The following is a 12,594-nucleotide window of genomic DNA, read 5'->3' on the forward strand; positions in this document are numbered from 1 at the left end:
TTTTTTTTAAGATTTTATTTATTTATTTGACAGAGAAGGAGAGAGAGCACAAGCAGGGGGAGCTGCAGGCAGAGGGAGAAGCAGGGTCCCCGCTGAGCAAGGAGCCCAATGCGGGACTCGATCCCAGGACCCTGGGATCATGACCTGAGCCGAAGGCAGACGCTTAACCCACTAACCCAACCAGGCGCCTCAATCTCAAGGTCTTTAATTTAATCTCATCTGCAAAGTCTATCCTGTCGTATAAGGTAACATATTCACACATTCTAGAGATTGGCATGTGAATATCTTTGGGGGTTTATTATTCTGCCCACCACAGAATCTTTTAAGAATGGAGAAATGGTAGCAGGGTACATCACAATGGAATTACCTTTGGCTGAATAGCTGGGTAAATTTTAAAAATTGCTTAGAACCTAAGAATGAGACTCGCAGAGTCTTATCCTATCACCCAAGCAAAGCAGAGAGATTTCAGGTGTGGATTCTGTGCTGACTCTCACTACTTGCTGGCTCTTTCCCTTCTTGCCTCGGACCAAACTCCCCAATAAAACTTTAGGTTTCTCTTCAGGCTACTAGACAAATGCCTTCATGCTTTTTATAGTAAGTAGATTCTGAGAAAAAGTGGAAAATTACGGGTTTCCCATTTTTTGTTGAGAAAAACATCATTTATAATAAAAAGAGAGGAACACAGTCGAGCAGTTGGAGTCCCGCCACTCACCTCTTTTCTTAGCTGGGACACACATGCACCTGTGGGCAAACTCTCACAGCAGCACATAGCTCTCCAGTTGGAAGTCCTTTTAAATAAGGAGGCAGAATCTGTGGTCATTCTCTCTCTTATCATCTATGAGAATAAAACCCTGCAAACAGACATGTATCATGATGTAGAAACCTTTTCGGAAATTCTCCAGAATGGATATCCCATTTTTGTCCACCATTTCTAATCATCCCGGGGAAGATTCTTCCTCTTAAGGTCCCACCTTGTACTGCTTGCAACTGCAAAGGAGATAGTTTGATAGATTACAAATTGTTTTCAGTAGCTGACCTAGACATAACATCACCACTTCCTGATTATATTGATATGTGTTTCTATTATTTGCTTATTTGCGCCTCCAGAAACAATTCTTTTTTGTTGTTTTACTGTAAACAACATTGCAAGGTCTCTGTATTAAATCATAATTATTTACCCATGCAGTTCATGCACCTTTGTCCCTGGGGAATCTGGTGACGTGAATTTACAGGAACATCAGGGTATTTCTCACCAACAGTTTCCTGTTATTGATATGCTTTTGTTTAGTTGTGATCTTTTTTTTTTTTACTCATTCAGTTTCTCAAGGGAAAAATAAATAGGCACGTGACAATTATCACAGTCATGGGATATCATCTGGGAACCTCACAAATGTGTTTTCATCAGGGGCTGGACACTCTGGCAAGGCCAACGCTGTGGAATTGTATAGACAGACAATTGGTTATCATTCATTTGTTCTCTGAGCTTTCCCACGTGCTGCAGATAGTTATCTCAGTAAATGTGTATTTCATTATGTAGGAGAACTTCCACTGTCTAGAAAGAGCCCGTACTAAAATAGAAAACAATTCAAAAGACTTATCAATGAGAAATCATTGATTTTTCTGAGCTCTAAAACACAGGAATCCAAATTTTCACCTGCCCAATAACAATATAGTCGAATCAGTATAGATTAGAATTCTTATGAGCCAAAGCATTTGTGCCAATTAAAATAGAAAACCCATATTACTTAGTTACTGAATTGAGACTTTATAAAACTTGGAATGATCTGATATGTACAAAAGTTTTCTTATCGTCACTTAACTACATATTTATCACAATTTTCAGGGCCCACTTTAATTGAAAAACAAGAATCCTTATCATCAAAGACATTCAGGAAAACAAAGCTGTTTTTATAAATCCTTTTTTCTATATCAATACGCTTACAAAACAGGAGCTGAAGAGTGACATCAGCAAATGCTTTCCGGAACTGTACTGTCCAATACTGTGGCCACTTAAATTTAAAGTAATCAAAATTAAATAACAGTAAATATTGAGTTTTTTTGTCACACTAGCCATGTTTCAGCTACTCAACAGCCACATGCAGCAAGAGGCTATCTTCTAGAAAGCATACATTACTGAACATTTCTCTCATTGGGCAACAAGTTTCTGAGATGGGATTCAGCTTGCATTAAAATCCAATAACTAGAAAGTTAATTCCTTTTGAGATGAACATTTACTAATGGAAACTGCAGCTAAACTTCAAACTTAGGTTTAAAGCCTTCCCATTTTTATATTTCCTGCAATCTAAGTGGCCTTTTAAACCCAATGTCTCTCTACATTCCTCAGGCCTCCTCAGTTTTCCTTCATTTTGGAAGCAAGTTAATAAAGCATATAGATCTGGTAAACCTGAAAAATGAATCAGGAATATAAAAAAAGGATTGCAAAGCAATACTGTGTCCTGGGGCAAGAGTGTTAAATGTGGTCACCTGCTAGTCTGCCTGATGCTTCTTCATTTTTCTTCCCCCCCCCTCCTTTTGAGCATCAAACTTAAGTGCACAGTTAGGTGGACATCAAAGCCTGTAAATATAGAAGTCAGTTGTTTGAAAATTACCTTTATGATCTCTTTGCCCTTCGCGTGGAGCCCTTTCCTTCTAGGGCCTCTCAAATTTTATTGCCCATCTCCTCACCCCCAGACTCCCTCCAGCCTGTTGATCCCTTAAATATGCTAAAGAGAAGAATGAAGGCAAAGCCTCTAGTTCAGATTTTCAGTCCTGGATCTGCCACCGACCTTGAGCTTTATGACGTTGGCCAAATGACTTCTCCTTTCTGAGCCATAAATTCTCACTCCTACAAAATGAGGGCTGCTCCATGGGTTGCTGTGAAGGCTGCAAGGGATGACAGGTGTGTTGACAACATGGGAGCATGGAGCACACCACGGAGGCAAGGGGCTGTCATTGCTAGTTATCTTATATCATTGGCCCTACGTGAGGTTCTGAAGGCCACAGCCCCAGGGAGTCACATGGAAAGAAAACTGAACCACTGATTTTCTCAATGTGTAGAAAGTCCCAGGAAAACTGGACATGTCAACTCTAAGATGCTCTATCAGCATTTGACACCTTGTTATAGAGATGAGTAAATCAATGCTCAGCATTGAAATGCTCGTCCAAGACCCCACAAGTCTTGGTCGGTAAGGGCCACTGGAAGTTCCTTGTTAGAAACTAATGTAATCGGGGGGTGGGAGGATGGGTTAGCCCGGCGATGGGCATTAAGGAGGGCACGTATTGCACGGAGCACTGGGTGTTAAACAAAAACAATGAATCAGGGAACACTACATCAAAAACGAATGATGTACCGTATGGTGACTAACATAACATAATAAAATTAAATTAAATTAAAAAAAAGAAACTAATGTAATCTAATTTATATGATCTTATTTAACTTGCCTAATCTGGGTATTGTTTTCAAAACTATTCAATGAGAAGTAACATAAACATAAGCATCACAGAATAAACAAAATCACAGTGTCATGAGAAAGAATGGAGGGGAAACATCTATCCAAATAGAGCATTTATAATTTATACACAGTTGCTTCTATTTTTCCACTTAACCTTCACTAGAAGATTCTTTTCCAAGCAAAGAGAAAAATAACTTTTGTTCTATCCCTTTTGTACCGAGTCATCTCAGATTTGATTCTAAGGAGAAGGATTTCCTTGTTGATGAAGGAATGATTGATTTTTTAGTTCATGAAATGGAATTCCTGCCAGGATGATACCAGCCAAGGCATTTATGCAACAAATCTCTGACCAGGCTTCCAGCACACCCCTGCTGTTCCTCCCCGCTGCCTGGGGATTTACACAGACAGGGGGATGTTAAATGTCATTACAGAGCCAAGTTCTCTGTTGGACGATACAGAGTATTGTTCTGCAGTTTCAACAGTTTCTCTTTCCCAGCATAAAATTTGTCATTTGCAGGTAATTAACCTTGCTGCTCCCCTGTTTCTTCAACTGCAAATTGCCTGCCTTCCAAGGGATGCTGTGAAGACTGCACACATTATCCCACTTAACATGTTAGCCCAGAGCTTGGCACACAGAAGCCATGTGCCAGTAGAAGCTGATCTCCTCTTCCCTCTTGAATTTGCATAGTCAATTCCATTTAACAAGCACTTACTCAATGTGCAAGGCCCGGATAGCCCCAGGAGGGAAGCAGTGGTAAACAAAATGGTCTCCACTCTTGAGCTGCTCACACTCTGGGAGGGGTAATAGAGCAAGCACGCAAATAACAATAATATAAGGAAAGATATGGCAAGTACCTAAGACGGTGACAAGCAACCTAAGGAGGCACGGGGGAAGGAGAAAACAATTTGACAATTTGAAAGTAGACTTTCCTGAAGATTTTGGGTTTGTTGGCAGGTGATGGAGAGCACATTTACAACAAAGCAGCACAAACGGTTGCACATTAAATCAGAGACATCGCCGTCCCTGAAAGGTCCCCAGCTCACCCAGCAGCACGTTGGAGTTTCATGCCCCTTCATCTCACCTGGTCTCAGCCTCTCTCCATCTTATTGGCTCCTCTCTCTGTTCTTTCATCTCTCCAGCCCTACCCAGTCTAAAAAGATGGAATATTATCTTCATTGCTTAGATCGACTTACTAGCATCTCTATTTCCAAAATGGAAGGTAGCAGGCTTCAGGGACAGTTAGAGAAGTAGCCCGGGATCACGAAGCTGAAATCAAATGACCTCTCTCCTCCCCCATCTAGAGAAATAAATAAATTCCTTTTCTTCTTGCAGAGGAAGGCATTCACTCTTGCCTAAAGCTATCACAGCACTTCCAGGCAATGGGGATCCGGCTTTTTTTTTTGCACTGATTGAGTCAGCCTTAAGGGAAATTCTGGTGTCAGATGCTACAATAGTAATATTTTCTATAGCCACCAGTCCTATTTACGACTTATCAAGCTTTCCTCCTTGTCAGGCTTCCTTCAGGGCTAGCGGGCAACCAGTGTGCTCTGGCCCTGTCAGGAACGAGAGAGAGAAGCCGAAGTACACTGGAAAGGTCACAGAGCCTTTACATGCCTACCACTTACCCCATCTCGTTTAGGGAAAGAGGCTCTAAATGGCTTTTTTCTGCCCAAGTATCTATACTTTCTACCACTGCTACTGAGTGAAACCAAGCCAGCTACGGTAATGTTGCCACGGCTGATTTGAACAGAGCTCAGTGCCGGAGCGAAATGAAGGGCAAGGATGAATGGACAGCACAGAAGAAACCAGTCTCCTAGGGGCGATGGGGGCTAATTCTGCCTAATGAGGGCCCTACGTGTCGAATGGTGGCACATTATCCCAATTAAATCTTTTTGGGGGGCAATCAAGTGCTAGAATCAACCAAGGGAAAATGATTGTTCTGAAATGGTTTAAATCTAATTTTGGCAAAATCTATCCACACTAATTGCTTTCCTTTCCTACCCCTGACCTGAATCTTCCTTCCTCCTCCTAAATTGTGTTTTTCTGTTTACTTAAAGGGTGTGCATCGCTGTGGGCGCTCATTATTCAAATAGAGGGCAACCAAGTCTAAGTGTATAAACTGGGTAGATAATCTAATGATCTAAGCCATCAAAGTGGTCCTCTATTTTTACTCTGTTAACCTGTATCTGCTACATAGACAGTTTGAGGATATCTTGTCTGAAAATGCCAAGTGTACTTTGCAAGTACCAATTCTACTGGGGTTTTGACAAACCTCATGAGGTGCAACTTTCTGCACTTCCCCTAGATCCATGCTAAGTAACTCTCACTTCCTGGCTTCCAGCTTCTCCATCCCCTTGAAGTTGGATGCAAATGGAGATAAGCAAGACCTAGAAATGTCGGGGAGTTTACCCCTAGGGGTCTCCCTTCACCAAAGGGAGATAGGAGCTCAGGCATAAATGTCACTGCACAGGAGTACTGTTCTGAAATATATTTCCTAAAGTTTCTAAAGAGGCCCACAGATGGAGGACCAATTGCCCCAAACTGATCAGCTCGATAACACATTCTAATAATGCCTTTCCCTGCTCCCCTGTTTTCTTCTCTTTGCTTCTCTCACATTCCCTGTGAGTACTTAAAAATACATGCAAGACTTTATCACAGGCTCTGCTTTTGGGGAAAGACATCTATTATGGGCGAAACACTGCCCAATAACTTTTGTTTTCAGGATAAGAATTTTGTCTTCCTAATATTAAGATTTCATATGGGGGCACCTGGGTGGCTCAGTCGGTTAAGTGTCTGCCTTCGGGTCAGATCGTGATCCCAGGGTCCTGGGATCGAGTCCCGCGTCCAGCTCTCTGCTCAGCAGGGAGCCTGCTTCTCTCTCTCCCTCTGCCGCCGCTCTGCCTACCTGTGCTCGCTCTCTCTCTCTCTGTCAAATAAATAAATAAAATCTAAAAAAAAAAGATTTCATATGGATGATGTTCTTCTCAATGAGTGGATGCATGGTGGTACGCTGACGGGTCCTCGGAACCCATCATTGCTGCTGCCAACTTAGCTCTCAAAATCTCAGTCATTAGGCAACAACCTATTAGAAGCCGAGTAATTCAAAGACAATATGAACAAATTGCATTTTCATTATTGCATGGTGTGATGTATGGTGTGGCCTGTAGGGCTTCTCAGTAAATCCAAGGACACATTCTTTTATACATGAAACCATCATTGGTGATATGGGGGGGGGGTAATAGAAGTACTTTCATTTTCACATTGAAGTTTTAAAATAATCCTAAAGTATATGCATATGCAAGCATTACTTTCCAGATTTGCCTAAAATATATTTTCCCCACTTCCTTATTGTTAATCTTTTTATATCTTTTTATGTCAAAGCATGACTTTTGAAAGCAAATAGATTTTAGCTTTTTGTTATCCAATTTAATAGCTTCTATTTTCTTAATGGAGGGGGAGGGAATCCACTTACATTTATTAAAATATCTCATATATTTGGATTTATTTCTTCCTTTATTTTTTAAATTTTTTTCTGCTCATAAATTCAACAGAAGCAGAAACAATGAAAAAAAAGATTGTAAACTTTCTTTATTTGTTCCTTTTTTTCCTCAGTGAGTTTTGAAGTTATTATTTTTATTTTTTGTGGTTACTCTTAAGTATGTTTTTTGGATGACTTGAATTTTTCTTGCTCAGTTTGAAGTTACTCTGTCCTGAACAAATGAAAGATCCAAACTCTTTCAACGTTATCTGCTATTGTAATGTTGCCAAAATTCAGTTTTACCTATTTTGAACACATGTACACACACACAATGATTATTTTCCTGTCAGTTTTTTATTCAATTTACCGACTTAAAAAAATTTATTTCTGTGTTCACAGTTGTGTCTTTAATTCCGTGCCTATTCCTGGGCAATTTTCCTTCTGTTGAAGTGGATACAGGAGTAATTCTTTTGCTAAAGACCTATGGATGGTAAAGTCCTTTAGTCTTGTATGTCAGAAAATGCCATTATTTTGCCCTTATCCTTGAGTGACAGTTTATCGGGATATAAAAGTCTTGTCGATAGTCATTTTCCCTAAAACACCGACCATATTATTCCAGTTTCTAGTGGCATCTATTGTTGCCAGTAGGAAATCCCTGCCAGACCAACGACCCTTCCAGACCAATTGTTTTTTTTTTTCAAGTAATCTCTTTTTTCACTGTGGAAACCAGATTTTTTTTTGGTCTTTATTCCTAATATTAGGAAGTTTCACTAAGATGTAGTTCAGTGTGGATTTATTTATTTTTATTTTTACCCTCTGGGGTAAAACATATTTTATATTTCCAAGCTTTCTAACTTATTTTTTTTTAAAACCATCTATTCTTAACACACTTCTTTCCATTCTATTTGCATGTATGTATGTATTTCTGTGTAAAAGCTTAAATGTATATTTAGGGCCACAGGCCTTATAAAATTAATTTCCTTTTCAGAAAATTTATGTTCCAATTGTTGATTTTATTGGATGTCCTTTTTTGCCTGTATTTTGGAATTCTGGTGTGGAGGCATATTTTTGAGTCGAAAGTTTTAGGATATTGTTTTTGTGGGATTCTTTTTTTTTCTCCCTTCCTCCTCCATGCTCCCATCCCTGTTTTGTAGTTTTGTAGTTGACTCCATCAGATGCCACTGGCCCTGCACATAACCTCACAGGCCAGGGAGTCTCTGCAGTGATGGTTTTTGGAGAGACTGGAGACTCATCCACCCAGTCAAAAGGCATCTTGGCTCATAGAACTACATTGGCAGGTTTCCTCTGTTTGGAAGCCTCCTTAAATCAGCTTCTGACAGAGGTTTCAACCTCCACATGTGTGAAAGCCCGCCTGGTCTCCTCATTTCAAGTGAGTCTGAGTCCTCCTCGCCTGACTTTTAAAATGCTTCTTTGTCTCCACCATCCTTGCAGAAAGGAAACCCTCAGTTCCAACCCAGATATGGCTCAGCGGGCTTGCGGCTTTAACTATACTCACCACATTCAAACATCTTCCATTTCGTGAGGATTGTTCATGAGGGCATTTATCTTGTTTTTAATCTGGCTGTGTCTTTTTTATTTTCTCAATATCTGTGTTTCATTACTCAAACATGAACTATTGAGACATTTTGACAGAAATCGTTCAATACGTTTGTATTCAAGGACAAAAAGAAAAATGTGTTTTGTTTTGTTTTGTTTTTTAAGTAACACATTCCTGTTAAATCGTAGCTCTACTGGTAAAAAAAAAATATGAAATGGAAACTCATTTTAAATTGTAAAAGATAACTTTGTAATTTAAAATTTTCAATGTGTTTTCTTCTGTTAAGAGGAGAAGTTAAGCTTTTGTTATTTCTGGAGACATTTTTAAAATGTTGGTGGCAATGTGGTTTTATAGTAATTTTGGTTCTTGACTATTAAGTCATAAATATATTCCATTTTCAAAAAAAACAAACATCCAACATAAAATAAAAGACTGTCCTGGCAATACACTCTGTATGAACTAAATTCCAGGCATAACATAGTAAGTATAAAGCTAATGACTGCTTTGGAGCACCACAAAAATATATAGCAAGATTTTCCATTTAAGCTGTAGGATAGGAAATTCAAAATATATCTATGGATCTTTTGAGCAAACTTTTTAAAATGCAGTCATTCCTTTGGCGAACACTCCATTTGAAAAATAAAAATAAAAAGCACTCAAAAGCAATGTGAGTCTTTATTTATCCTAATATTTGATCCCAAACATATTTAAAATTTTTACTTTTTTTTTTTTTTACTTTGCTAACCTTCACATTTGTACAAAGTGCTAAAACAAGCAAACAAACAAACTCTAAATCTAACAGCAGAATTTGGAACCAATAGCCCTCGTTTCCTTTTTCATGAAGAATTTTATTCTTCCCCTGGATTACTGCTTTCTTCACTGTTGTTGGCTCTCCATCTCCATTCTGGAATCTTTTTTTTTTTTAAGATTTTATTTATTTATTTGAGAGAGAGAATGAGAGAGAGAGAGAGCACGGGAGTGGGGAGGGTCAGAGGGAGAAGCAGACTCCCTGCTGAGCAGGGAGCCCTACGCAGGACTCGATCCCAGGACTCCAGGATCATGTCCTGAGCCGAAGGCAGTCGCTTAAACAACTGAGCCACCCAGGCACCCTCCATTCTGGAATCTTGCTAAAGAAGGCTGTACTTGTGTGCCCAGATCCAACAGAGTTTAACACGGGCTGCAGATGATTAACTAGAGTGTCGGTAACAGGTAAATCTGTGATCACAAAGCATCCCCAACCCATACCTCTTCAAGGTCACCTTACCTGCCACACCTCCTATTTAGGTTTGTTCCTCAGTGGGTCTGCTAGCTCAGGGCCACGTTTCCACAGAGATGATTAACTAATAGTGTGGAAAGGCCCACCTGCAGATCTCTGCCTTTCCAGTAAATGGATCACTTCCGGCAGCCATAATTTCTACAGAAAGAAGGTATCTGCCGTGAATCACTGCATGCTTTTAGATCTGCCATTTCACTCTCTGCTGGGGAGTCTGGAATATCACTGTCTCTGCCCATCTCCTAGTCTAGTGTAGGGATCCATATGGTGTTACATTTAGAAGAACTTTGAGGACTGGGAATTCTCTATCCATGTAAGGATATTATTTGTGTTTATCCAAGTCTGGATGTGAGGTCATCCCACGACATAATAAACAGCCTGACAGGTCAAATTTCCTGCTCGTGGTACTTACCATCCTCATTGTTTCATTACTGGACTACATCTACCTTGAAAAAGCTAAGAGAACCCTGGTATACACATACAGAATTGAATTCATCATTATACAATTGTGCACAGAACTGGGCTCAGCTTCTACTTGTTTGTTCCAGGAGAAAATCAACTCCCTATTTGTGGCACTAAAGACCTTGCACTTTCTGTCTGGAGTCTGCCTTGACAGTTTCATCTTAAATTTCTCCATCCCCTAGACACATTAGTCACAGAATTACTCAAAATCCCTCATGTGTGCCATGATCTCACGAACCTCCAGGCCTTTGCATGCGCTGTTCTCTCTGCCTCAAACATCCTTGACCTACATTGCTCTTCAGCAAACCCCTGCAAATCTCAGTTTACCTTTCCTGAGATGTTTCTCTGAGGCCCTGATAGACCAGGACACACCTTACTTCAGAGCTTAGCCCAGTATATTGTCCTTTGTAAAATAGTCTGCCCTTCTCCTGAACTGTGAGCTCCTTTTGTAGATCCAGGACCCGGTTTATAGAAAGCAGCTAGTACATTTATTGAATGAATAAATCAGTGAAAAAAACATCTTGTGAAAGACGAGGGTTGATCAGTAGGGGCTGGTTCATTCATTCCTTCATCCATTCATTCACAACTAAGCACTTGATTGCTCCTCTTAACATATGTGAAATGTTGGACCAGGCTTATCAAGGATACAAAATGACCTTCTCTTGTCTTTAAGGAGCTTACATTCTGTTCAGGGTAGTGACACATACAAACAATAATTCAAGGCAAATCTTCAAACCTAACTCATTGTCCCAAGTCCTACTTACAAAGGAATTTTTTCTATTTTTACTATGTGGTCACTTTGGATGTTCCATCTAGAGTTTCTTTTACTTGGCCTAAAATTAAATTTAAGTAGTCCTGATGGAATTGTGCCTTTTCTCTGGTTCCTGTCTATTGTTCGCCAAGAGCCCGTGGGTATAGTGGTGAGCGATCGCAATACCCAGGAGATGCCACACGACGCAAAAAAATATTTTTTGATTGTGCCTAAATAGCAAGCAGCAATGATTCCTCAGCCATTTTCCTGCCACCTGAGGAGTTGCCTTTAAATCTGAAAAGTGATTTCCGTTTTGCATTTTTCTCCTTCATATTAATAAAATCCCAAGGACCTGAGCCTTGAAGAACTACCTATGGAATTTCCTTTTAGTTTTTTCCTCAAATTCAAGACAGTATATTTCACTTCCTCCTTGATTTTTTTCCCAGAAATATTTTTATCTTTTTTATAGTTTATCTGAACTTAAGGAATAGGCCCGGTAATATAGAGCTGGGGTTGGCAAAAACACTTTCCAGTGGTTTAATGCAAATTTCGAAAGATTACCAACTAGGCAGATGAATTATAAAGGTGGCTCCTCCCAGCTGATGAATTACACAAACGTGTTCCCTTCAGGCAGAAGAGTTTCAAGGAAGGTTCCCACAGGGCAAATGATCACAAAAGGGCAGGTGCACCTTGGTGAGCGAACATAGGCTGTGTGGAAACCCCCACTAACCCTCCAGGCTGGGTCCTTGTCCCAGGTTGAATTCCCTATAAAGCCAACTCTGAGATTGAAATGAATGTGCAGGTGGTTTGTTAGGGAGTACTCTTGGAGCAACACTAGTGGAAGGGAAGGGAAGGGAATGGTAAGGAAGGGAAGGGAAGGGAATGGTAGGGAATGGTAGGGAAGGGAAGGGAAGGGAAGGGAAAGGGAAGAGGATTGGACAGATGGAAACCTAAGCTGTCATGGAGTCTCCATGGAAACTTCAGGGAACCCTGCTAAAATTTTTGAAGCTGGAATACCATTAAGAGCTATAGCAAGTGGAGCAGTGGGACTGGGTCTTTAGACCTTGGGTTGGTTAGTCTGTGGATGCAGACAGCCCCTCAGAAAGACTCTCTTCAGCAGAGGCAAGGCTGGCAGCTGACAGCTGAGGGCATCTGCCTCCTGGCAGCACTCCCAGCAAATGGGCCATCGGTCCTCCATTCTGGAAGGAGTGTCTGGACAGAGCTGGAGTTCCCACCACAGACTTGCACAACTGTATTCATCCTTCCTAGCTGTGGATGGCCCTCCGTGCTGCCTCTCAACACTCTCCACGTTAGCTCTCTCATTGCTTTCCAGAGTCATGACGATCTCTGCAGATTTGTCAAGACCACACAGTCAGACCTGATGTCCTCCTGGATCCTGAGGAGAATGGAAGGCAGTGAGGCAAATTCAAGAGTTAACATTCTATTTTGCTTTCATGTCTGTTCTTTAGATGGCACAGCCCAGGTGTCAAGGATCCATGGAAGTGACAGTCTTCCTTGCATAGTGAAGAGATGTGTGGAATACAAGATGGCTCTGCTCCATCTCTCATTGCCATTATTAGCACCGACCAAGCTCTATCTTTGCTCACTGAACACTCGTT

The sequence above is a fragment of the Halichoerus grypus genome, chromosome 2, assembly GCF_964656455.1.
Source record: "Halichoerus grypus chromosome 2, mHalGry1.hap1.1, whole genome shotgun sequence".
Lineage (NCBI taxonomy): Eukaryota > Metazoa > Chordata > Mammalia > Carnivora > Phocidae > Halichoerus > Halichoerus grypus.